This window comes from Rattus rattus, chromosome 9, assembly GCF_011064425.1.
Source record: "Rattus rattus isolate New Zealand chromosome 9, Rrattus_CSIRO_v1, whole genome shotgun sequence".
Taxonomy (NCBI): domain Eukaryota; kingdom Metazoa; phylum Chordata; class Mammalia; order Rodentia; family Muridae; genus Rattus; species Rattus rattus.
The window spans coordinates 60,118,822-60,141,965 of record NC_046162.1 but is presented as its reverse complement, the minus strand read 5'-3'; the positions used below and the strand labels follow the sequence as shown (position 1 = coordinate 60,141,965).

At 45.2% G+C, this 23,144-nt stretch overlaps 1 protein-coding gene across 1 annotated transcript in view; it reads left to right on the top strand.

The window, feature by feature from the left end:
- The first annotated feature begins 323 nt into the window (after positions 1–323).
- The window catches only part of Stat5b (signal transducer and activator of transcription 5B), a 71,164-nt gene continuing 48,343 nt past the window's right edge, over positions 324–23,144 (top strand). Inside the window, 1 exon segment of the mRNA XM_032912290.1 lies at positions 324–592. The gene's annotated coding sequence lies outside the window, so the exon portion shown is untranslated.

Sequence of the window (23,144 nt, the reverse complement as noted above, 5' to 3'; positions counted from 1 at the left end):
CTCGGCCTGAGAGCTAAAGGAGCCGGAACGCGGGCCTGTTTTCCCGGCGGGAGGGCGGTGGGCGGGCCGCAGAGGGGGTGTCCCAATCTCCAAGACCACCGCCGTCTGTGCCCTTGAACGGGGGTTGCCCCCACCCAAACAAAGCAGAATGTGTTGGGAGTCCGGGGGCCTCGCAGGGGTGTCCAGGGCGGCCTGGCGCGGGCTCGGCCGGCAGCGGGAGCGCGCGGCGCAGGCCCAGCCGAGCGCGCCCCCTGAGCCCCCGCTGCGCGCAGGGGGTTCCGGGGCCCCGCAGGGCGGCTGCGCAGGGGGCGCGGAGGGACCTCGGGCTGGGGAGCGCGCGCGGGCAGGAACCAGGAAGCGGGGCACGCTCGGGGTTACGGGCGGGCGCGCGTCCCCGGAGCCTGGGCGCGAGAGCGGCGCGCGCCCCCGTGGGCCCCGGCGGGAGGAGAGTCGGCGGCCCAAGCCGTCACCCCAGGGCGGGGACCGAGCGCCGGCGACGACGCGCGGAGGTCCTGCACGGGGAGGGAGCAAGCGGGCGCGCGAGAGGCGTGCGGGGCCGGAGAGACCGCTGGCTCTGGTGGGGCAGAACGAGGTAGGGAACTGCGCCCCGCGCGGGCCGGGGGCCAGGGGAGCCAGGCGGGGCCCCGTGCTCCTGCTGCCTAGAAGCTGGGCAGGGCCGAGCCGCCGCCATCGCTCCGGGGCCGTGGGGAGGCCGCAGGGGCCGCGCGCCGGGCGGCTGCAGAGGGGCCCAGGGCGCTGGCGAGGGGGGCGCGCGGAGGCCGCGGCGGGGGGCGCCGTGGATGCCGTGGAAAGTATTGGCGCGTGCATGTCACGATGGGTGTGTGAGGGACGCTGACAGAGCCGATCCCCTGGGAGCGAGGGCACTGCTGTCGGCCGCCTCACACCTTCCTGTTGCATTTCTGAAGAGCCCCTGCTGTCTCCCAGTTTTTCCTCTTATTATTATGTGCCCCCCAAAGCTGGAGTGCCCGAGACTCCGGGGAAAAAGATAAGCCGAAGGTACCCAGTGGGTTGGGGGGTATCAGCAAAGCTTCAAGAAATAGCGCCTTATATGGAGTCAAGACAACAAATACGAACATTTTGATAAGGCTCTGGGCTGCGGGATCCCACATCAGGACCTGCCAGGCCTGGACTTGAATGTGTGGTGGTGGGATGCGGGCGGGCTGTTCTTTCTTTTTATTTTCCTTTCTTTCTTTTTTTTTTTTTTCCTATCTTTTTTTTCTAGCCAAGGTTAAAGAGTTTTAAAAAAAAAAGTGATCCTGGTGTCGGGGGTAGATATGGGCAGTCGGAAGGAGAGCTGTCTTATCACAGAAGCTGGTCTGAGTCTACAGGAATCTGGCAAGATGGTCAGAGTGATCAAAGACTAAAAAAGAATTTGTCTGGAGCAGGAGGCGTTTGCAAACACTTGTAGCCAGCAGTGATGGGAAAGGCAAAGATGAGAAGCAACCACCAGCATTTAGAAAGCTGGGATTAATGAGAGCCACCAGGATTTTAAAGGCAAAAAGAGACAGCGTTCGTTTCCTCAAGGACCTATGCACACTTTTGTGCTTGTCTCCCTGTGGGTCGTAACTTGTATTAAATTAACAGTGGCTTATAGAATCTTAGATTTGGGAAGCTTCCATCCCTGGGATCATACTATATTCTTTCATTATAAAAACCGAGGCCCAGATAAATGGATGTCGCTGCCAGCTCAGGTCCCTAGTCTGTTTATGTTTAGTAGTTTACCAACTCACACCCTCAAGGACCCATCTTAGATGTTTGGCCTCAGTACGATTCTATAGGTTGTCGTTGGGAGTATCCTCAGAGAGTGTCCCTGGAAAGGGGCTAGTGTGTCACTGGGCTGATGGCTTTGTGTAGCCTGTGGCAGGGGTATTTATCATCTGCTTGTGTCTTGGGCTTCCAGATCGGTTGGATAGCTGCCGGCGGCGCCATAAGCTTTTCAGCTGTTGAGTCTGCATTATCTCACATAATTCGGTTATCATTCAGTCAGGATGTGGGGCTTCGCCTCTTACCCATTGTTCTGCTATTGTTCATTTGTTTTTGTTGCTTGATGTTCAGTGTGTCGGTTGGATATATTTTATTTAGGGGTTATTTTCTCTCGTGTTTCTCTCATGTGGGAACACTGAGTTGAGCTGGAGCCTTTTCAGCTGGGGAATTCTGTTGGTTGGCCTCTGAGCTGTTTATGTGTTTGTTTGGTAGCAATCTCCATTTTATGAAGGAATACAGTTGTTAAAAATCGGTGGCGCTAAACGGGAAGGGGTTTCTGGTTTAAAGAGTCCAGTTTCAAACACCTGCCTACCCCTGGCCAGGTGTCACCAGAGGACAGCGTGTTTTCTGTAGGCTTTGGAGCATGGTAAATTCCAGCATGAAGTTGAACACTTAGAGCGAATGGAAAAGTCTCTTCCCCGCCTCCCCCTCCCCCACCTCCCCACCCCCACCCCTCTTCTCACATCCGAGAGAAGACAAAAACAAGAGTTGATTTCTGCCACTAGCAGTTTGGTGATTGCGTAACTCAGAGTTAAATTTCTCTAAAAAAAAAAAAAAAAAAAAAAAGAAAAAGAAAATCTTTGCTGCAGACCCAGCGAAGATCTCCCTAATTCTTACCTTCCCTGTTTTCTTGTTTCTGCCAAGAAGCCGATGATATACGTTGTGTTGAGTTTAAGATGGGTATTTTTCTGAGTATACTTTGTGATATGTGTGTGGGGTGGGGAGGGTAGCTAACAGGTGCTATCAGAGCTCAGGGGATTGCAACAGAAATGTTTTGGCCAACACTTCCTATTGACTCTGACTTCTCATTTCACCTCCATTTTCTTAGTCTGGATTGATTTCTCCTCCTCCTCTGTCTTATCCACAAGAACCCCACTGAGATCAAAAGTATCATTTACTGCTTTTTGGTATATGTTTTCCTTTTTTCCCCCTCCCAATGATGTCACAGTCAGTGTCTAGGTTTGTAACAGGTGAATAGACATTGTGTATCGACCAGTTCCTCTGGCTTGTTACATAGGCAGGTGATCCATGTGGCCTTCTAGTAAAGGAAGGGTCTACAAAGAGGAAAATAACATCCTTTACTCCGATGGTAGTTGAAAGTGGGCTCAATGGAAGCCTGGCTGTTCTAATGCCCTGTAAGGTGGGTGCATCTGTGAAGTCACGCCCGGATGTATGGGCTATGTTAGTGTCACCTTGCCTTTCATTTGGAGTGTAGATGACCATAGAATTCCTCCTAGAAAGCATTCACACAAAAGAGAAAACAAAAAGCCACAGGTGTTTTTGTTTTGATGCTTGAGTATTTGAGAATTTTTTTTTTAAAGCTACAGATGATAATTCCAAGTTACCTCCAATTACTGAGTTCTTCTGGAGAGGGAGAGGGAGAAGGAGAGGGAGAGAGAGGGAGAGAGAGGGAGAGAGAGGTTGAGAGAGAGAGAGAGAGAGAGAGAGAGAGAGAGAGAGAGAGAGAGAGAGAGAGAGAGAGACTGTGTGTACATATGTTTTTTTTCTCTTCAATCAAGGATTCTCTGTGTAACCCTTGCTGTCCTGGAACTTTGTAGACCAGGCTGGCCTTGAACTTACAGAGCTTCCCCCTGCCTCTAGCTCCCAAGCACTGGGATCAAAGGCATGAGTGACCATTGCCCAGCCTGAGGAATATTCATTTATTGTGTACTAAAATATCAAAGTACTTTGACTCAGGAACTTCTGTCATTGTCTCCTTCCCTGCCTCTGCCACCCTCGTCTGGCTTTTTCTGGTTTTGTTTTTTGCCCCAAAGCTGGGCATGGTCATGCATGCTATAATTCCAGCTGGTAGGGAAGCTGAGGCAGGAGGGTTCAGAGTTTGAGGCTAGCCTGGCCCAATAATCAAGAATCTTGTTTCAACACAAGAAAAAAGATTTGGGGGTGTAGCTGGTGTATGTATGTGCTTCTGTATCCAATGCTTAATGGTAACACCCCACGGACTGGGGGGTGGGGGTGTGTTCAAAATACCATGGTCTCCAAACATTTTTGAAACAATGTCTCACTCCATAGTCCAATCTTCCTTTGACTTTGTGACGGTCCTGTCCTCCTGCTTGGCCTCCCAAGTGTAGGCATGAGTAACTGGTCTACCTCCATTTTTTTTTTTAATTTGAATTTTATGAAATAAAACTGTTTTAAAACCAGAAGTGGCTTTTTCCTCTAGAGTGGTGTGGACTCAGCAGTTCTGTGATTATTTCTGGGAATAAGAAAGTCAAATTTAACAATCCAGTTTCCAATCCAGTTTCCATTGGTTAGCAGGGTTTTTTTTTGTTGTTGTTGTTGTTGTTGTTGTTGCTGTTGTTGTTGGGTTTTGTTTTGTTTTTGTTTTTTTGTTGTGTGTGTGTGTGTGTGTGTGTGTGCGCGCGCGCGCATTTAAATTGTAAACATCATGATGAAATTTTAAAAAAAGTTTTGGTTCCTAATTATAATGGCTTTATTTGAAGGGAAATACTGACCATGAATATTTGATTAAAGATAACCCTGTACTACCAAAAACCAACCAAATAAAACAAAACAATCAAAAAAACCCAGGCATTTTGTAGAAGACTTGGTGTATTAAACCCTATGCAGGAAAACTGCAGGGGTTGGATCTCGACAGAATGAGCCCGTCTCTTCGGTGGTTGCAATGTCTTACTCGACGTTTTATAACTTATGTTATTTTGTCACACCCATGACTTCCTTGGAAGGTATTTTTGAGGTTTGCTTTCCTTTTTTTTTCTCTTTCTTTCAAATGGTAATATTGGGGTAGGGGTGCTTCCTGTTTATATTTTCAAAATTAGGTCCCCATGTTAACCCTCTCACCGGGTCTCGACTGTACTTTAAACACACGAGGGCAAGCATCGCTCGTCATGTGCTTTGTCTTTTGCCTCTGTTGTCCTGCTTCATGGAACATCATCACTGAGCTCAGTCCAAGACCCAGTTGGGAACACAAGGCATTCTTGAATCTTTTCCCATCTCTCTTCAAGGCGGGGCACTTTTGGAAGGAGCCTTCAAGCCTCACAACAGAGGCACAGTTACCAGAGAAATGGGGCTGTTGCCAGCTGTTTCCTCCCAGGTGCCTAGAAGACACAGGGCAAAGTTAGAGTCCAGTGCCTGTGCTCTAAGGAGGAGCTGCCCTAGTGTGGGAGCTCAAGACCCTGCAAACTGTAGCAGCTTTCCTGACCTTACCTACAATCCGTACACTGTGTCATGGAGAATGAAGTAAGAACCAGACGAAATTCAGGTCTAGCAGTAGATCTCTGAAGGGACCACCCTCAAGCTTATGACTCTTGATCCTCTGGGATGGCTGTCTCCCTTCCCCACCTCCTGTCGAAACCCATCACAGGGTCCCCATGTCAAATATACTGCATATCAAATATTGACGTTAGAATTCATAACAGTAGCAAAGTTAAAGTTATGAAACAGTAACAAAAATAATCTTATGATTGGGGGGGTCACCACAACAATGAGGAACTCTACTAATAGGGTAGCCTCAGCATTTGGAAGGGTGAGAACCATTGCTCTAGGGTCCTGCGTAGCCCAGCCTGGTCTTGAACGCTGTAGCCAGCCCAGCGTGGCCTTGAACTTCTGATCCTTTTGTTCACCTCCAGAGTGCTAGAATAGCAGGCCTGCACCACCAGACCTGGTTTGATGAAGTGCTGGAGAGAGGACCGAGGGCTTCGTGATCACTTAAGTACACTACCAGTTAAAGCTGCGTTCCCAGACCCCTCGGCGATTTTTATGTAGCAAGTCTCCATGCGAGTGCTGTGGAGCCTTGGGGAGAAGGAGCCATGTTTCTGTTTCCCGTCTCTCCACTAACTTTCCTCTAGTGTAATGACTGAAGAGACTGGGAGCAGACTCTGCTGCTGGTGTGTTCGTGGTTTCAACGCAGTTTCTCTCTTCTGTATTTTCTTTTGGGTCACAATCCTAAAAGAAATAGCACTCGTGAGCGTGGAGTGGGGGTTATTCATAGTGAGATCTGCAAGGCGAGTTAAGCCTCAGGGTACCTTGGTCTCCTGTTCCCTTCCAGATCAGTGTCCAAGCAAGAAGAGGTTTAAATTCGTCTCACAGGGTATTTTCTTCTTGAGGTCTAATGACAGTAATTGCACCCATTTTTCCCTTGTATAGTACTATGAGGATGAAACATTTGGGGACTGGTTGAGGGACGGGTTGTCTCTTCCAACCTGCCCTTCCTGTCAAACCTACGGCCACTTCATTCTCCACGAATACTTCTGACACCCTGAAGAGCCCTTTAAGAATTCTTGACACATTTTTGTTATGAAGAGAAATAACTGCATATTCTATGCACTGCTGGGTTTTTCTTTCTTTCTTTCTTTTTTCTTTTTCTTTTTTTCTTTTCTTTTTTTTTTGGTACTTGTACTGACTCATTTTTAAAAATTATACTAAGATGGGGAGGAAGGTTTGAGAGCCATAATGAGATTCTCAGAAAATGCGAAAACTTTCCTTTATGACTGGTTGTAGAAAGGTTGGGGAAGACAAGGGGAAATACATCAATGAGCCAATCAATCATTGTTACTCGTCGCGATTAGTTTGGTGAGTAATATTTTCAATGTCCATCGGGCTAGTCGATGTGAGGTTGGCTTGACTCTGCAGCGATCATCGGACAAACCTCAGGGTTTTCTGATCGTGCTTGGTTTTCCCTGACAGGGGATTTCTTTGTAGATGGGGAACCCGGTCAAGGTTACCAGCCATAGCCACATGTATGATTTATATTTAAAAAAAAATAATTGTTGAAGACCCGGTGTGGTGGCCCCATATCTTTCACCCCAGAACTAGGGAGGCAGAGCAAGGGGGAGTCTGAGTTTGAAGCCAGCCAGGGCTGGGCTGCATAGTGAGATCCTGTCTTAAATGTTGCTACTGTTTAACACTGTGGACTACATACAGTACTGTATAACATGGCCTTACAAATGGATACAAGTGTGTGTGTGTGTGTGTGTGTGTGTGTGTGTGTGTGTGTGTTCCTGTGTGCATGTGTAAGCTAGAAGTGAATTTCAGGTGTTAGTCTTTGTCTTAAGAGCCTTGCTTTTTGAGACAAGAGTTTCTCATGGGACCTGTGGCTTGCTGCCTGGGTTTGAATGTCTGGCCAGTGGTCCCCAGGGATGGAATCTTCCTTTCTCCACCTCCTCAGGGCTGAGATTACAGATATTTGCCACCATGCCAACCTTGTCTATGCGGGCTCGCCCCCTCCCCCCAGGCTTGTGTGGCAAGGGCTTTCGCACTGAGTCATCCCCCTGACTCCCTGTTGCCTTGTTTTATGGTCCTGAGAGGAATGGGTATTATCTCCAGATAAAAGTGAAGAAATGACCACAGAGAAGTGAAGTAACTCATCCAAGGTCACACTGCTAATAACCGCAGGGCTAGGGCTAAACCCTGACCTATCCTTAACCACTGCGCTCAGGGACAGCGGACGCCTGCAGCTTTCTAATGGCATGGGTGCTTTCCTTGAACTTACCATTTCCGTAGGAGAAGAAGAGTTATGGCTGCCCCTTTGGGCCCTGGGTAGTGACAAACAGATAATTTGTGCTGTGTGGTGACTTTAGTCACCTCTTCACAGAGAGCCAAGCGTCTGCCTGGCTTTCTTTACGGTTTGATTTTGCAGGGACTTCCGTCTCTATTACTGTCTCACTGAAGCTTTTACAGGTAGGGCTATCCATCACGATTTCTGAAACGCAGACATCTAAAAGCGTTACTTCCATGGAGAAGCTTTTAAGCCCTCATGTGTATATGTGCTTGTGTCTGAATATATGCAGGTGAGCTCTGGTGCCAAGGCCAGAGGAGTTGGACCCCTGAGGCTGGAGTTGTGAATTACCTCACGTGGGTGCTGGGAACTGAACCAGGGTCCTGTGCAAGAGCAGTCTGTGCTCCCAGCCGCCGAGCCGAGCCGTCTAATAACTCCCTATGTATTTAAACCAAAGCAAGCCCTGAAAGGATGCACCATAGAACCGGGAGCTCAAGTGACAGTGAGAAAAACCCAAATTCCCTGGGCAGAAAGTCTATCCCTGTTCAAACAAACAGGATGTCAGCACCTGCGATTGTCGCCGGCACCTTTGACCGGGGTTGAATTTTCTTTGAATGTTGACAGAAGTTACCCTGTCAGTGGAAAAAGCTTAATGTGAGATGGTTGCCAGTCAGAATTTCCTCATGCTCTCGGCAGTGAGAGCCGAGCCTACAGCTCAAGTTGCTTGTCTCTCTCTCTCTCTCTCTCTCTCTCTCTCTCTCTCTCTCTCTCTCTCTCTCTCTCTCTCTGTCTCTGTTTTCCTCCCTATGTCTGGTAAGTTTCTAAAGCCTTCAGAGGGGTTTTCCAGCATTGTAGTTGAGAGTAAACTAGAAAGGCTGCAAAAACTCGTTCATGTTGTCTGAGATGCAAAGCCGAGAGATGGTAGAGCATGGTTTGGGGGACGCGAAGGGGTTTAAAAGTCCAGCCTAGACCTTAAATACATTACATTCGCATAATTTAATGCAACATGCTTGCAGCAGAAGGAAACCTCAGGACACTTGATCTGCCAAAATTCTAAACATTAGACCATATCAGCCCTAAAATATGTACAGGATAGCTACAGTTTTAAATAGGCAGAAATGTTCCCTCAGAAATAAGGTTATTGTCTATTTGGTTGTTTTTGTTTATTTTTTTATTTATTTATTTTTTTTGGTTCTTTTTTTCGGAGCTGGGGACTGAACCCAGGGCCTTGCGCTTCCTAGGCAAGCGCTCTACCACTGAGCTAAATCCCCAACCCCTGTTTATTTATTTTTTTTTTTTGAGTCATGGTCTCATCATGTAGTCCAGGCTGACTATACATTTTCAATGTAGCCCAGGCTAGCCTCCAGCTTATAGGTGGCTCAGCCTTCCGAGGGCTGGGATATGCATACAGATGTGAGCTTCTGTACTTCTTAGAGTCGAGCCAATCTTATTTTTTATAATACATTATTATTTTATATTTTATATTATATTTTAATTTTGTTTAATATATTGATATATTTATTTATTCATTCGTGTGTGTGTGTGTGTGTGTGTGTGTGTGTGTGTGTGTGTGTGTGTGTATGATCCAGGGGTTTGTGCACATTAGATAAATGCTCTACCACTGAGTTACATAGTCAGGCCCGGGTCATGTTTTATGCTTGAAAATGTTGCAGTGTAGAGAGTGACAGAAATATACAGTTTTAACGGAATGAAGCAGTTTTCCTGGGGTGTTACTGTTTTAGGGCCATGTGAAAATCAGGCCACATGGGAGGCTTTCTTTCCATATAGGCATATGATACAAATACCACCCCTGGCTTATTCCGTGGCTATTGTTTTAGTCTGCAACTGATGTATTTGGGAACTCTGAAGAAGGTGCTTGTATCACCAAGACCAGTTGGTCTTACAGTGAGTAAGTATCATGGGCCCCTCCTCCTGACTGTTGAAGACTTCGAAACAAAATAGAAAATCTTTGGCTTCCTGAATGACGTGACTGGGATGCCCAAGCCGAGGTAGCGATTTAGTGTGACCCTCTGATTTCGCAATAGCAGAGAAGAGCACGTCACGTTGAAGGGAGGGCCACCACAAGACCTTATGTTTTGCCATAACAGTGTGCCACTGGTGGTTTTAAATTTTAACTTATTTTTAATATTTCTGGGTGGGGTGGGCTGATAATTGAGCCCATGGTTTTATACATACAATGCATGCATCCCAGCAACTGAACCATATTCTCAGCAGCCCATTTTGCGCCTGTGGTGCCCAGATGTGAGATTCCACTGCAGGTCTGTAGGTGAGAGTAAGTTAGGAAGGTTATGGAAAGATTGGGAGAGGGCAAATGTAGCTTTTGTAAAGTAATTTATAAAGGGAGATATGTATATATACACGTGTATATGTATATAAAGATAATGATAAACCAAAACAAGGCATATACTCCAAGTTTCAGAAATTAAAATAACAGTATAAGAAAAACAATGCCTTTATTATAGGGTTAATAATATTCATTATTCTTATATTTATTTTAGTTACATGTTGATATAATATATTGATAATTTATACAATGTATTATATGTCATAATGCACATTATATATAATATAAACACCTATAATATATACATGTAATTTATATTATAGTCTACATTATTGATGTAAAAATTAAGGAAAAGCTGCACCCTAAAGAGGAAGTGGCAAAAGAGAAGATAATCAATAGCCAATAATTACGTAAAACTGTGTTCAGCTGAACTGGAAATCATGACACTCCAGTGAAAAACAAGGTTTTTCCAATTAGATTTATAAAGACTAATAATATTGAAAAGATACAATGTTTAGGGGTTGGGGGGCTGGTGCCCTGGGTGTTTTGCTTCAGAGAATTAGCAGCTCAAATCATCCCCCAGTCTCTGGTTCTGCAGTGTGATGTCCCTTGGCTCTTTTCACGCCATGTTATAAAACAACGCTCAGTGATTATATAAAGTTAACAATGCATTATTAAGTGAAAAAAAATTTGAAATACAAAACAATTTTATAGGAATGGTTTCACCTAGGATAAAACCACGAACAAGTCCCGAGGGTGATTTCTGGGTTGTAGGATGTTAGAGCTCTGGGCAGGGGATTTTCTGGTCTCTTCCCATTGTCCCGTCACAAACAGATAATAACAAACGGAGTTTTCATATTGTTGTTTTTAAAATGGCTCTCCTGTGTTGACTCATCTTAGAATACTTGTTTTTGTTTTCAGTTTTAAGGAGCAGAAAAATGAGTGGTGATGTTTCTGCTAAATGTTTGCTGGCGGCCGTTAGGCGGTATCTTTTGCTGAAATCATCTTCATTGTGTTCAATATTTTCAGAATTACAAAACCTTGAATTTGAGGACAGAGTTTGTTGCTATTCTTGGTGAAATGACCTGTGTTTTTAGGTAGAAATGGATGAATCATGCTGTTTTGTAAATACAATAAACGATATTGTTTTATCGTGCACGTGCCTTGCCGGACTACCATTCATTTAGTCCTGAAGATGTGTGTTCGTGGTTTTTTTTCAACTTGTGAGAACTGGTGTCCGGTGTTCCTCTGACCTTCCGGCCACTCTGAGATGTGACACTTCCATTGTTTCTCATTGCCCTCTTACTGTTCTCCTTGACACGGTGATACCTGTGCGAGCTGCCAACCCGATCCCTTCCTATCGCACCAGCCAGGCCTAGGACTTCCCTAAACGTGTATTGTAGTCACTCGGGACTGAGTCTGGTGAGGAAACCTTTTCAAGGAAGCGTCGCTCTTGGACACGTGTCATTGCTGGTCCCTGAGGTTGGCAGTGAGTGTCCCTTAATTCAATCCACATTGGTTTGTTTGTGACTTTGTGCGTGAAGACACGTTTTAACATCCGAGGAATTACAGAAGAGAACTAAAAATAAGTTACAAGGTGATGTTGCTAGAGGATTCTGGAGCACAGCTGTTTCAGGCTTATCACACATAGAGCGACCACGGCGGCAACTGTATGAAAATACCTTCGAGCCTAGCACGTCTGTTTATTTCACATAAAGTGACTAGACGTCTGCCTTATCTTGGGTTGTGCTTTGTAATTTACTATAATGGAATTTGCTATCCTGGAATTTTATTTTAACCCAATTTGGGCAATAGTAAAATAAATATAGCATTCATTCCTTTTAGTGACGTGTGTGTGTGTGTGTGTGTGTGTGTGTGTGTGTGTATCCAGGATGATTAAAATTCATGAAAACAAATATTTTTATGTTAAAGACTCAGATTACTTTACTTTTTATTTCGTTTGTTTTTGAGACAGGATCTCACCATAGAGCCCTGGTTGGCCTGAAATTTGCTACGTAGACCAGGCTGGCCTCCAACTCATAGAGATCCACCTGTTTCTGCCTCTTGCTTGTGTTTAAAGAAAAAGCAAAACCAGAGGCACTGATAGAGACTTGTGGGGGCTGAGGGGGTCGTTTTTATTACCTCTTACCTCATCTGCCTTTAAAAATACACTTTCCTCATTTAAATCAAAATTGTGTTCTCTTGTGGGGTGTGGTGACCCACACCTTTAATCCCTGTACCAGAGTCAGGTCTGTGAGTTTGAGTCCAGCCTGGTATACACAGTGAGTTTTAGGCCAGTGAGGGCTACACGGCGAGACACTGTCTGAGGCAATAAAATGCACTAAATATTAAGCTTTCTTCGTGTTCAGCTCATTGATCGCTGCTATTTCCGTTGGGCTCTTGATTTATCAATAGGATATCAGAGGATAACCAGGTAGAACGATTTCTTTTTTCCCTCGTAAGTATCAAGAGTCGTTTTCACCCGACCATGGGAAGTTTTAGAAATCTGTACAGATTCGGGGCCTCAAGCTTGACATAATACCAGCAAATTTTAGAGTATATTTCAAAATTAATACAAAAGCGATATGCTGCTGTCTTCACTTAGAACTAAGTACTTGACCCTGTCCTAGTATTTATTTGACTTTGTGAACTTAAATAGCAAGTCTTTTTCTCAAGTCTGTATGTTTTAAAGTTATCTCCAATTAAGGAGTTCAAATGTGCATAAGAGTCAAGAGAAAATTAAAAAAACAAATACAAAAACAAGAAAGCTGGGGTTGGGGATTTAGCTCAGTGGTAGAGCGCTTGCCTAGCAAGCGCAAGGCCCTGGATTCATCGGTCCCCAGCTCTAAAAAAAAAAACCAAGAAAGCTAATTTGGAGGCAGGGCACGGTGTGGCACATGCGTTTAGTCCAAGCACACAGGAGTTGAGGGCAGGCAGGAACTGTGTGTTCGAATCCAGCCTCAACCACACATAGCAAGCTCCAGGCAACATGGTGAGTGAGACCCTGTCTCAAACAGAAGATGTGATGGGAGGCAGGGGGAAGTGGTGCTGAAGAGATGGCTCAGTGGCTGCTCTTTCAAAGGACCCAGGTCTGATTCCCAGCACCCACATGACAGCTCACTAACTGGTCTGGAACTCCAGTTCCATGGAATCCAGTGCCCTCTTCTGGCCTTTGTGGGCACTGCAAGCCTATAGTGTGCGGCTACACATGCCAGCTAAACACCCAGACTCATAAACTATTTTACACATATCCGTAATTTCTAAAAAGCCAAACCCTAACTGGGGAAGCTAATTCTAAAATTTTTCCTTATAATTCTTTAGTCTGTTTTTTTGTCTGCTTGTTGTTGTGGACCTTTTGAGGGGATCTGCGTGTGTGTGAGTGTGTTGACCTTGCTTATAAAATGAGCAAAGAGACTTATCCCTAAATCTTTTGTTAATTGTGTTATCAGGCAAAGTACAGCTTAGAACCAAGTAAATGTTTGTGACCCAGTGAATGACTGGGCCCTGTAATCACATTTGCTTTTTAAGGTCAAAGTAGGCGGCAAGTTGACCCATTAAACTATATAACCCAAAGGTTTCAACTGTCTGAGAACTGGGGCGGGGTTTTCAAGATTCTAATGAGAGTATTAACCGTCCCGATCCAGTAAAATACACAGAAAACTTTAACCTGAAGCCTAAGGGCTTCATAGACTCAGGGTGGGATCTGACAGGGGCAGCTAACGGAGCTCAGGGGGTATAAGAAACAGTGATCCTGTCCAAACGTGTGCTTGAAACAGACCTCCAGTTTGGTTTTACTTGGGGCTCAGGAGAGAGGTAAGACCCCGGAGAAGCCCATAGCTGTTCTGCATTTTAAAGATTTGTACTCCATGATGTATCTTTACCGCACCAGTATTTAGCCCACAAGTAAATGACACGATAAATAGTAATTAATACACGTTTAGCTTGTCTCCAGTTTTTCAGTTTGATGAGCGTCGTGGAGGGCACTTAGCTTAAGTCGTTTTTTTTTTTTTTCACCCCTGTCAAACTGTTCTCCTTTCTGAAAGTTCTAGAACAGAGTTGCTGAATCACTTGCATAAAAAGTAACAAACTTTCCCTATCAATGGATGCGTACTGAGGTGTCTCCATGTCCATAAGCGATCGTCAAAGAAGCCTCTGCGGCAGAGGCAAGCTTTTGGTTTCTGGCAAGGGTGGTTGTCGCTTTCCGGAGTCCGTTTTCTTCCTTCGATGTTGTTTTCCTGTCTGTATTGATCATCGGATCAAACTATTCCCAATGCTCTTTTTAAAAATCTTATCTTGTTGGGGCTGGGGATTTAGCTCAGTGGTAGAGCGCTTGCCTAGGAAGCGCAAGGCCCTGGGTTCGGTCCCCAGCTCTGAAAAAAGAACCAAAAAAAAAAAAAAAAAAAATCTTGTGTGTTTTTTCTTCCTTTTTTTTTTTTTTTGGTCATTTAATTTTATATAAAATGCTAACATTTTATGCCGTCTGGTTTAATTCTTTCTAGTCTGGTTATGAAGACATACTTATTTTAAAAAATCCCTCCAAGAAGCTATACAACTTTATATTTGCATTAAAAAATACTTGGGGGGTGGTAAGGTAGCAGGTAAGAGCAATGGACACAAAAGCCTAAAACCCAGACTTCAGTCGCTCATGGAGGTGGAAGAGGAGTATAGGCTCCTGTGGGCCGTCCTCTGACTTCCACACGCACCCATTGCGTATGTGTGCCGTATGGCATATGTGTGCGCATACATGCACGAATACAAACAAGTTTTCGTTCTTGGTGAGGAGCTGGAGAGGACCTTGAGTTCTGTCCCCAGCACCCACGTCAGGTGGCTCACAACTGCCTGTAACTCCAGCTCCAAGGGGATCTGATGTGTCTGGCCTCAGCGGGCAGCTGAACCCCACAACACATAAACATACTTAGAAATAAAATAATAGCAAAACATTTTCATTCTACTTTTCTAATTACTATATAGGCACTGTTTTTCCTTAATGACAGTAACAAATATGTATATATACATACATAGAATATATATAATTTTTGAGACAAGGTCTTACTAGAGAGCTGCGGTTGGTCTGTAACTCACTTGTAGGCCAGGCTGGCCTTGAACCCATGGAGGTCCTCCTACCTTTATTTCTCAGGTGCTGGGATTAAGGCTATGTCTCACCACACCCAGCCCAATAATTAATATCTTGAGACTCACCGTGTGCCAGGTGCTTTGCAAATACATTACATGGGCTGATGCTTTTGACTTACAGTTATTCCAAATGACTTGACAATTAGCTCAAAAAAAAAAAAAAAGAAAAAAGAAAACCTATTATTTTTCCTACCCTTTCTGGTGTATCAGTACATTTTCACCATATATCAAGTCTTTATGCGTGTATATCAAGTCTTTATGCGTGTATATCAAGTCTTTATACGTGTTCAGATCTGCTCCTAGTTCAGCTGTGTGTCCAGATGTGTCAAAAGGACTAGACATCTTATTTGGATTGTTATAGTCTTTTCAGAGACTAATGTCTATTAGAGTGGCCCATTCTCTTTGGAAAATGCACTAAAGAAAGTTCTTTTCTTTGAGACAATGTAGCCCTGGCTGCCTGGACCTCTCTAGGGAGATCAAGCTAGCCTTAAACTCACAGAGAACCACCTGCTTCCACCTCCCAAGTGCTGGAACTAAAGGCATGCATACACCACGCCCAGGACTGGGATAGATTTTTTTTTTTTAAGAGTCAAGATGACTTGACATTCTTTGTTTTTTTGTTTGTTTGTTTTTTGTTTGTTTGTTTGTTTTTTTCGGACCTGAGGACCGAACCCAGGGCCTTGCGCTTGCTAGGCAAGTGCTCTACCACTGAGCTAAATCCCCAACCCCTTGACATTCTTTGAAGGGATGCTGGCCACTTACACCTCACCAGATAAATGAACTGCTAGGCCGGGCATGGTGATGCACACCTGTAATTCCAGCACTCAGGAAGCTGAGGCAGGAGGCTAATGAATTTCAGACCAGCTGAGCTACATAGCAAGACTCTATCTCAAACAAGTTTTTTTTTTCTTTTTAAGTTTTGCTAGAACCGTAGACACATTTCCATAGAGACTATGTAACAAAACAGTAATTTTCAAAAATAGTATCTGCACTTTGAACTCAAACACTGTAATTTCATTCTACTGTTTCAGTAAATACAGGAAAAGGTCTGCAGAACAGCTCTGAAGGTTTTCTCCCAAGCGAAACGTAGTACTGAAGTTTCAATGTTACGGGTGGGTGAGGTTTGGGTGAACCAGAAAACTACAAGCACTGGGTGCATAGGAGTATAAAATATTTATGTTCTAAACTAGCCCTGCCTGCTAGAGATAGAAGAATATATCTTTGGCAAGTGTAATCATTTAGTAGTCGTTATCTTAAACGGTAAAACAACAAAACCAGGCACACTTTAGTTTTAAGCTGGTCGTGGTAGTGCACATCTGTAATCCTAGCACTCAAGAGGCTGAGGCAGGAGGATCACCACTAGTTAGAAGCCAGCAGGACAACGGAGTGAAACACTGTCTCAGAAAAACAAAAGCCACCACCAACAGAAACCACCTAACATTAGCATGTAACCCAAAATATAAACGTGTCAGCAAGTAATCAATATGAAAATGATCGTGAAGTATTTTATTTAATTTTTTTATACTTAGCTCAGAAATTCGTGTGTATTTTACCCATATAATATCTCAATTGATGTGTAAAGCTTTAAACTGTTTAGAATTCATAAAACTTTTTTTTTTTTTTTTTTTCTGTGGTTTTGTTTTGGTTTTGGTTTTTTTTCAAGGCAGGTCTCTCCGTATAGACTTGGCTGTCCTGGAACTCACTCTGTAGACCAGGCTGGCCTTGAATTCAGATCCACCTGCCTCTACCTCCCAAGTGCTGGCCTTAAAAGGCATGCGTCGTCTCGTCTGGCAAGATGTCATAAAACTTTTCTTCTTGGTAAAGTAGATCCATATATTCACTCAGTTTATTTCTAATAACTGAACATGATTTTTTTTTCGTTTGTTGTAGGAAAAATGGGAAGTTGTTGACACAGGGTCTCATGTAGCCCAGGCTGACCTGGAACTCCCTGTGTAGCCATAAGGCTTTATTCATTCTTGACTTTCCTACCTTTTGAGCGCTGGATTATATACATGGCTTCCTCAGTTAATTAAAGTGAAATTCAAAAGTCAGTTCTTCAGGTTTTTTTTTTTAAAGATTTATTTATTATATATAAGTACACTGTCACTGTCTTCAGACACACCAGGAGAGGGCATCAGATCGCATTACAGATGGTTGTGAGCCCAGATGTTTGCTGGGATTTGAACTCAGGACCTCTGGAAGAGCAGTCAGTGCTCTTAACCACTGAGCCATCTCTCCAGCCCCAGTTCCTCTGTTTTAAGTGCTTAGTTTACAGCATATGCAGCTTGTAGTGGACAAGGCAGTCTGAACCCTAGTTTGGAAGTACATCAGTGTCCCTTTACCCGAGGATCCACTTTCCTGAGATTTCTGTTCCCCATAATCAACTGTAGTCTAAAAAATAATACATAGAAAATTCCAGAAAAAAAAAATCCATGCTTGAGTTGCACACTGTTCTCAGGATCATGAGCTCTCGCACTGTGCGGTGTGTCTCACCTGGGCCTGACACATCCTTCCGTCCAGAGGATTTATGACAACATGCCACCTGCTGGCTAGTCACTGTTAGCTGGTCTTCGTCCTCAGATCAAGCCTTGAGGTATTTCGAAGCTTGCATTTAGCAACCCATTCCCAGCCGCTTCATGTGCCTCCATCCATCCCAGTGCCTACACCAGCCACACCGGCATCCCGTGGGTGACCCTACAGAAGAATGCGAGAACAGCGCAGTAAGCGACTCAAACAGAAGAGTGATCTCACTTTCATAACTGTTATGATTACTCCGGTTCATGGGTTATTATTCATTTCTATGGCTGTGAAGGAACACCACGACCAAAAACACCTTGGGGAGGAAGGGTTGATTTCAGCGTATAGTTCTATATCAAAGTCCACCATTGAAGGAAGTCGGGGCAGGGACTCAAGGCGGGAACCTGGAGGCAAGAACTGAAGCAGAGGCCATGGAGAAACACTGCACACCGGCTTGCTCCTCATGGCATGCTCGACCTGCTTCCCTAGACAACCCAGGGCCACCTGTCCAGGGCTTGCACCATCTGCAATAGGCAGCCCCCACATCGAGCTCAAATTAAGAAAATGCCCTATAGGGTTGTCTACACGTTACTTTCTTTTTTTTTTTTTTTTTTGGTTCTTTTTTTTTTTTTTCTTTTTTTTTTGAGCTGGGGACCGAACCCAGGGCCTTGCGCTTCCTAGGTAAGCGCTCTACCACTGAGCTAAATCCCCAGCCCCTACAAGTTACTTTCTATTTTATGTATATTCATATTTATTTTGGGGTTTCTTTGTGTAGCCCTGGCTGTCCTGGAACTCACTTTGTAGACCAGGCTGGCCTCGAACTCAGAGATCCACCTGCTTCTGCCTCCGGAGGGCTGGGATTAAAGGCCTGTGCCACAACACCCAGCTTGCCTACAGACTAATCTTTAATGTAGCCACAGGGGTGTGTGTATAGAGTAGATACCCAAGAGCGATATGCATTATAGGATTTGGTCCTACCTGAGAGTTTTTTCAGCATCCACAGAGTCTTGGAATGCATCTCCTGAGGATACGAGACTGCTGACTGTAAAATAGGATACAGATTGTCTCCCAGAGCCACTAAGGGATTCCCACCCCAAGACACACAGACTTCCCCAGCTGCAGTCTGGTTTGGAAGCTGTTGTTCCCATTGCCCTGTGAAAGTCCTGTGCTCATCCTCCAAGCTCCTTCTGTATGTGTAGATGAGCGTGTGTGTGTGTGTGTGTGTGTGTGTGTGTGTGTGTGTGTGTGTGTGTGTGTGTGTGTGTGAGTGTCTATGTCTGTGTCGTGTCTGTCCATCTGTCCATCTGTCTGTCCTCGATTCTCTCCACCTCAGATTTTGAGACCATGTTTGTCACAGAACTTGGAGTTCACCAGCTTTGCTAGACCGGCCAGCCAGTCAGCCAGCCAGCCCCGGGATCCTGCCTTTTCCTTCCCAGGGCAAGGACTGATCACAGGAGTGTTCCTTTGGTCTGCCTTTCACGTGGCTGCTGGGGACTGAACTCAGATTCTGGTATCTGCACAGTGTTTCCCAACTCTGGGCCCCTCCCCTCTTAGGAGCAGAGAAGCTCGGTTAGGGCGGAGATGGGAACACAGCGATGTGGGGATTCCTTTCTTATTCCCAGTATTCTGTCAGGAAGTTCTAGTATCATTTTCCTCTGGAAGTAAAACTTGTGGGCGTGCTGGCACACATCTCTCATATCGCAGTTGCGGGGAGCAGACCACCTGAGTTTGATCCCCAGAACCCACACAGTGGAAGGAGCAAACCTAGTCCTAAAATTAACCACTGACCTCCACACATGGGCTATGGGACAGAGGCACCCCTCCACAAAAGATTTTTACATTGTAATTTAAAACGTAAGATAAAACCCTAAAGTATAAGGTAACTGGGGCTTTTTTGGTTTGCGAGTGACCAGAGTTCACCAGGCGTTCCCCTAGAAATCTTCCTCCTGTTTCTGATGTGGGCAAGTGTTCCGTGTTCCGAAGAGAATATGTATGTGCAGATGAACTTTTTTTTTTTTTTTTTCGGAGCTGGGGACCGAACCCAGGGCCTTGAGCTTGCTAGGCAAGAGCTCTACCACTGAGCTAATTCCCCAACCCCTCAGATGAACTTTAGAATGTTGTTCCATCTGTGAGGGGACTGGGCAGGGGGCAGGAGGACCCAGGGAATGGGTGATTTTGCTCCAGCTTTTGAGCAGGGTGTGATGCGCCCACCAGAGCCGTCTCTAGTCGTCCACAAGCCTTCACTTTGAGACCGAAACGGCCATGGCCATCCTGTTTCAGACGTGCCTCGTTATCAAATGACTTCTAGGCAGCTGGGAGGTTTGCTATTTTTGTTTGGTTACAGGATGTGTTCCTGTACATTGTTTTGGTTTGCTTTCTTGCTTGTCTTTGTGAAACTGAGTTTGCGGAGAAAAACAAAACCGTGCCCATGTTTTGAACTCAGCCTCTATTCACGAGGCTCGTAAAGTTGAGGCTCAGGGGCTGGCGAGACAGCTCAGCAGGTAAAGGGCACTTGCTGGTAGGGCGTGCAGGCTTGAGCTTCATCCCTGAGAGAACTGACTCTCCCAGAGTTGTCCTCTGACCCCTCTCACACATCATGAATATACACAGCAATAAAAATAACAATTCTGTAGAAGTTGACGTTTGAAACTCCAGATCTAGTTACAAGTGAAGAATTGGTTACCTCCAGAGGTTTTTTTCCCCCCTTCAGTCGATTTAGTTTGGGGAACTACTAAAGGGAAGGCTGTGGTTTTCAGTGAGGTGATGAGAGGTATTCTCTCTAAGCTGCTCTGAGGTAGCTGCTGTCTCCAAGCAGGTCTGAAAACCTGACCAGAGCTTCAGGACTCACTGCAGAGCCGTTGGCCTGCAGGTGGTGCCGAGCCCTGCCTTCTCCATCCCTCAGCCTACCTCCTACTTGGAGCATCTGGTTGGGTTTTGTTTTGTTTTTGACGTAGGGTCTCAGGATGCTCCTCAAGCCCCCCTTGAACCTGGGAGCTTTCTGATTGTCTCGTCTCTGCCTCCCAAGTCCTGGGGTTACAGGCATGTGTCCCTAATCTGGACCTGCTTTGACTATCCTGACAATCTTTTGAGATTCCCTAGTACTGAAAGGAACCTTTGAAGAAATGCCACTTTGTCACTCTGAATGTGGCCTCGTACCTAAGCCAAACTTGTGGGTCATTAAAATGTCAAATAAAGTACTCATTAGCGTTCACTGCAGAGTGAGCTTTGAGCTGCTGCTTATTTTAGTGCAGTGCCAGAGTAAGTTCGTTGTGATGTTGAGAATACCTTGGTGCAATTTAGTACGTGTGATTTACCCCTCCATGTAAAGCGAGGGACGGGGCTGGGGAGACGGCTCAGCTGGTGAAGGCGCCTGCTCCCATTCCTGTCACTCTGAGTCCTGTCGCCAGAACCTGCATGGTAAAAAAGGGAAACTGACTTCCCGAGGTTGTCAGCTGACCTCCAAATGGGAACGTTGGTACTCGCCCCGCCCCCCAAATACATACAAACAGCGCAAAATCATTAATAACGAGGGATTATTTCCATAAGTAGGGGAAACACCTTCTCCCAAATATATAATCAGAACATAATTTAGAATCTTGAAATCATTTCCTTCAAGATAGAAGTTTAAGCGCCTGTGTGAATGTTGTCATGGTCCAAGGTAACCGATATTTTTCTTTAAAGTTTATTATGTGATTCTGCAACAATGCCGAGTTGAGAAACAAGTGGTCATTTTCAAATGTTTCACTCATTTTCGTTATATTCACTTTTGTTACATGTTACATGTTAATATACATTTGTTGCCTTAGTAGTGTTTGACCTATATTCCCCCCCCCCGAGGGGAAAAGAAACTGCCTGAGCTTGTACTGCTCCCTTATGTGCAGGTCCTTCAGTCTCACGGAATTTAACTCCATGCTTGGTAGGGATTAATCTGCAGATCCTCTTTGAAAGAGGATTTGGTTTGACTGTGTCAAGTTTTCCTGCAAGTAAAAACTACATCGTTGAAAAGAGCTGGACTCGGTCTACACTGTGCTGTCCCTGCTTGACCCCGATTTGTTTGGCACATAAAGACGATCAGCCTTTGGCAGTGGGGAACAGATGTCCTGATTTGATCAGAAATTGCTTGCACGCGTTTGCCGCTTCCCCAAAGTCAGTAATCCCTGTTGACCTGATATTTTTTTTTTTGACAGATTGTGAAAACTATTTTCCAAATACTGGTTTGGATAGGCACACCCTGTTGCTCACCTGTGAGATTTTAAAGTCAGTTGGCATCCTTCCCCCTGCCCCCAGCAGAAATAGAAGAAAATGGAAAACAAGATCAGGAAATAGCAGAGGCACAACTGAGGTCTGCACAGCTTCTAAGCGTTTAATATGAGATACTAGGGTCCACGTCTGGGGGAATGTACGTCTGCTGTGGTCATCACTGTGTGTTGGGATCTGTAAGTGAGCCTGGCAGGTAACGGGAGCCCAGGAAATACCTTGCGTTTCTGTAAGAGGTTTGCTCCAGTTCTGTCCATTAACGCCAAGCAGATACTCATCTTGGAAGATCACCGTTGATTGACGGTGGAATACCTGGATTCCACTGATCCCCTTCAGCCTCAGCATAGCTGGCATATCCAGAGAGCATGGTCTCTCGGGAAGACGTGCCCTTTTCTAGAAACTTAAGAGGCACGGAAGCACTTGGCCTCCTTTAGATTTCAGTGTTAAAACGGGAGGAGTGTTTACTAGATAAAACTGCTCCCTTGTTTTAAAAATTGAAACAATAGGGGTTGGGGATTTAGCTAAAAAAAAAAAGAATTGAAACAATACTTAATAAAACATGCTATTAAAGTGTTTTAGGAGGCGGGCAGGCACAGGGAGACTGTGCTCTGTACTGTACATGGAACCTAGGGCCTCACATGTGTTAGACTGGTTGTCACCAAGCTTCTACATCCCCAGCCCTGACTTTAGCCATTTTCAAGTGTACCAGTTCAGTGGCACTAAGGACACACACATTGTGCAATCCCTGTCATCCAAAACAAAAACTGTTCGTTAAAGAATAACTCTCCATCTGCCCCTCATCCCAGCCACCACCAGCCTCCTGTGTGAGTGATCCGGACTCTTCCGTGTACCTCACGTAAGTGGAGTCACAGTAATTGTCCCTGTGTCTTGCTAGCCTCTCTCTCCTTCCCTCCTTGGAGATCTGGCAGCCCTCTCCTCCTGGTAATCTAGTTCTTCCCGCTTTGTGCCCGGACCTAGGCAGAGATGGCATGCACAGTCAGGATCCAGAGACAAGTTAAAGCAGCCGCTCGTGGCATACCGCTAGGGGGGTATTAAACCTTTGAAGCTGTGATTCCTAATCAGGATGTCTGCTGGCCCATCTCCCCCAGGTCTTGCTGATAAGCCTGCGCCGACAGTAATATTGGAGATTAGTCTTTCTCCATGTTTCATAAAACAAATTGTTCTTCTTTAAACTTGATTATGGGCTGGAAATTTATCGGTACATGGATGTAATTGCTTATACAGATATTTAGCATTCTGCACACAAGGAGCCTGTGTGACAGAAGAGGGTTTGATGGCGGCCCCACTGTGAAGCCGTGGTTATGCCTGAAGTCAAGCCCTTCCTTGCTTGCTGTTTCTCCCCCCCCTTCCCCCGTCTTAACTACATTTCCTTAATTCTCCCCTTTGCCCTCCCTCCTCCTCTTTCTCTTCTCTCCTCCTCTTTTTCCTTCT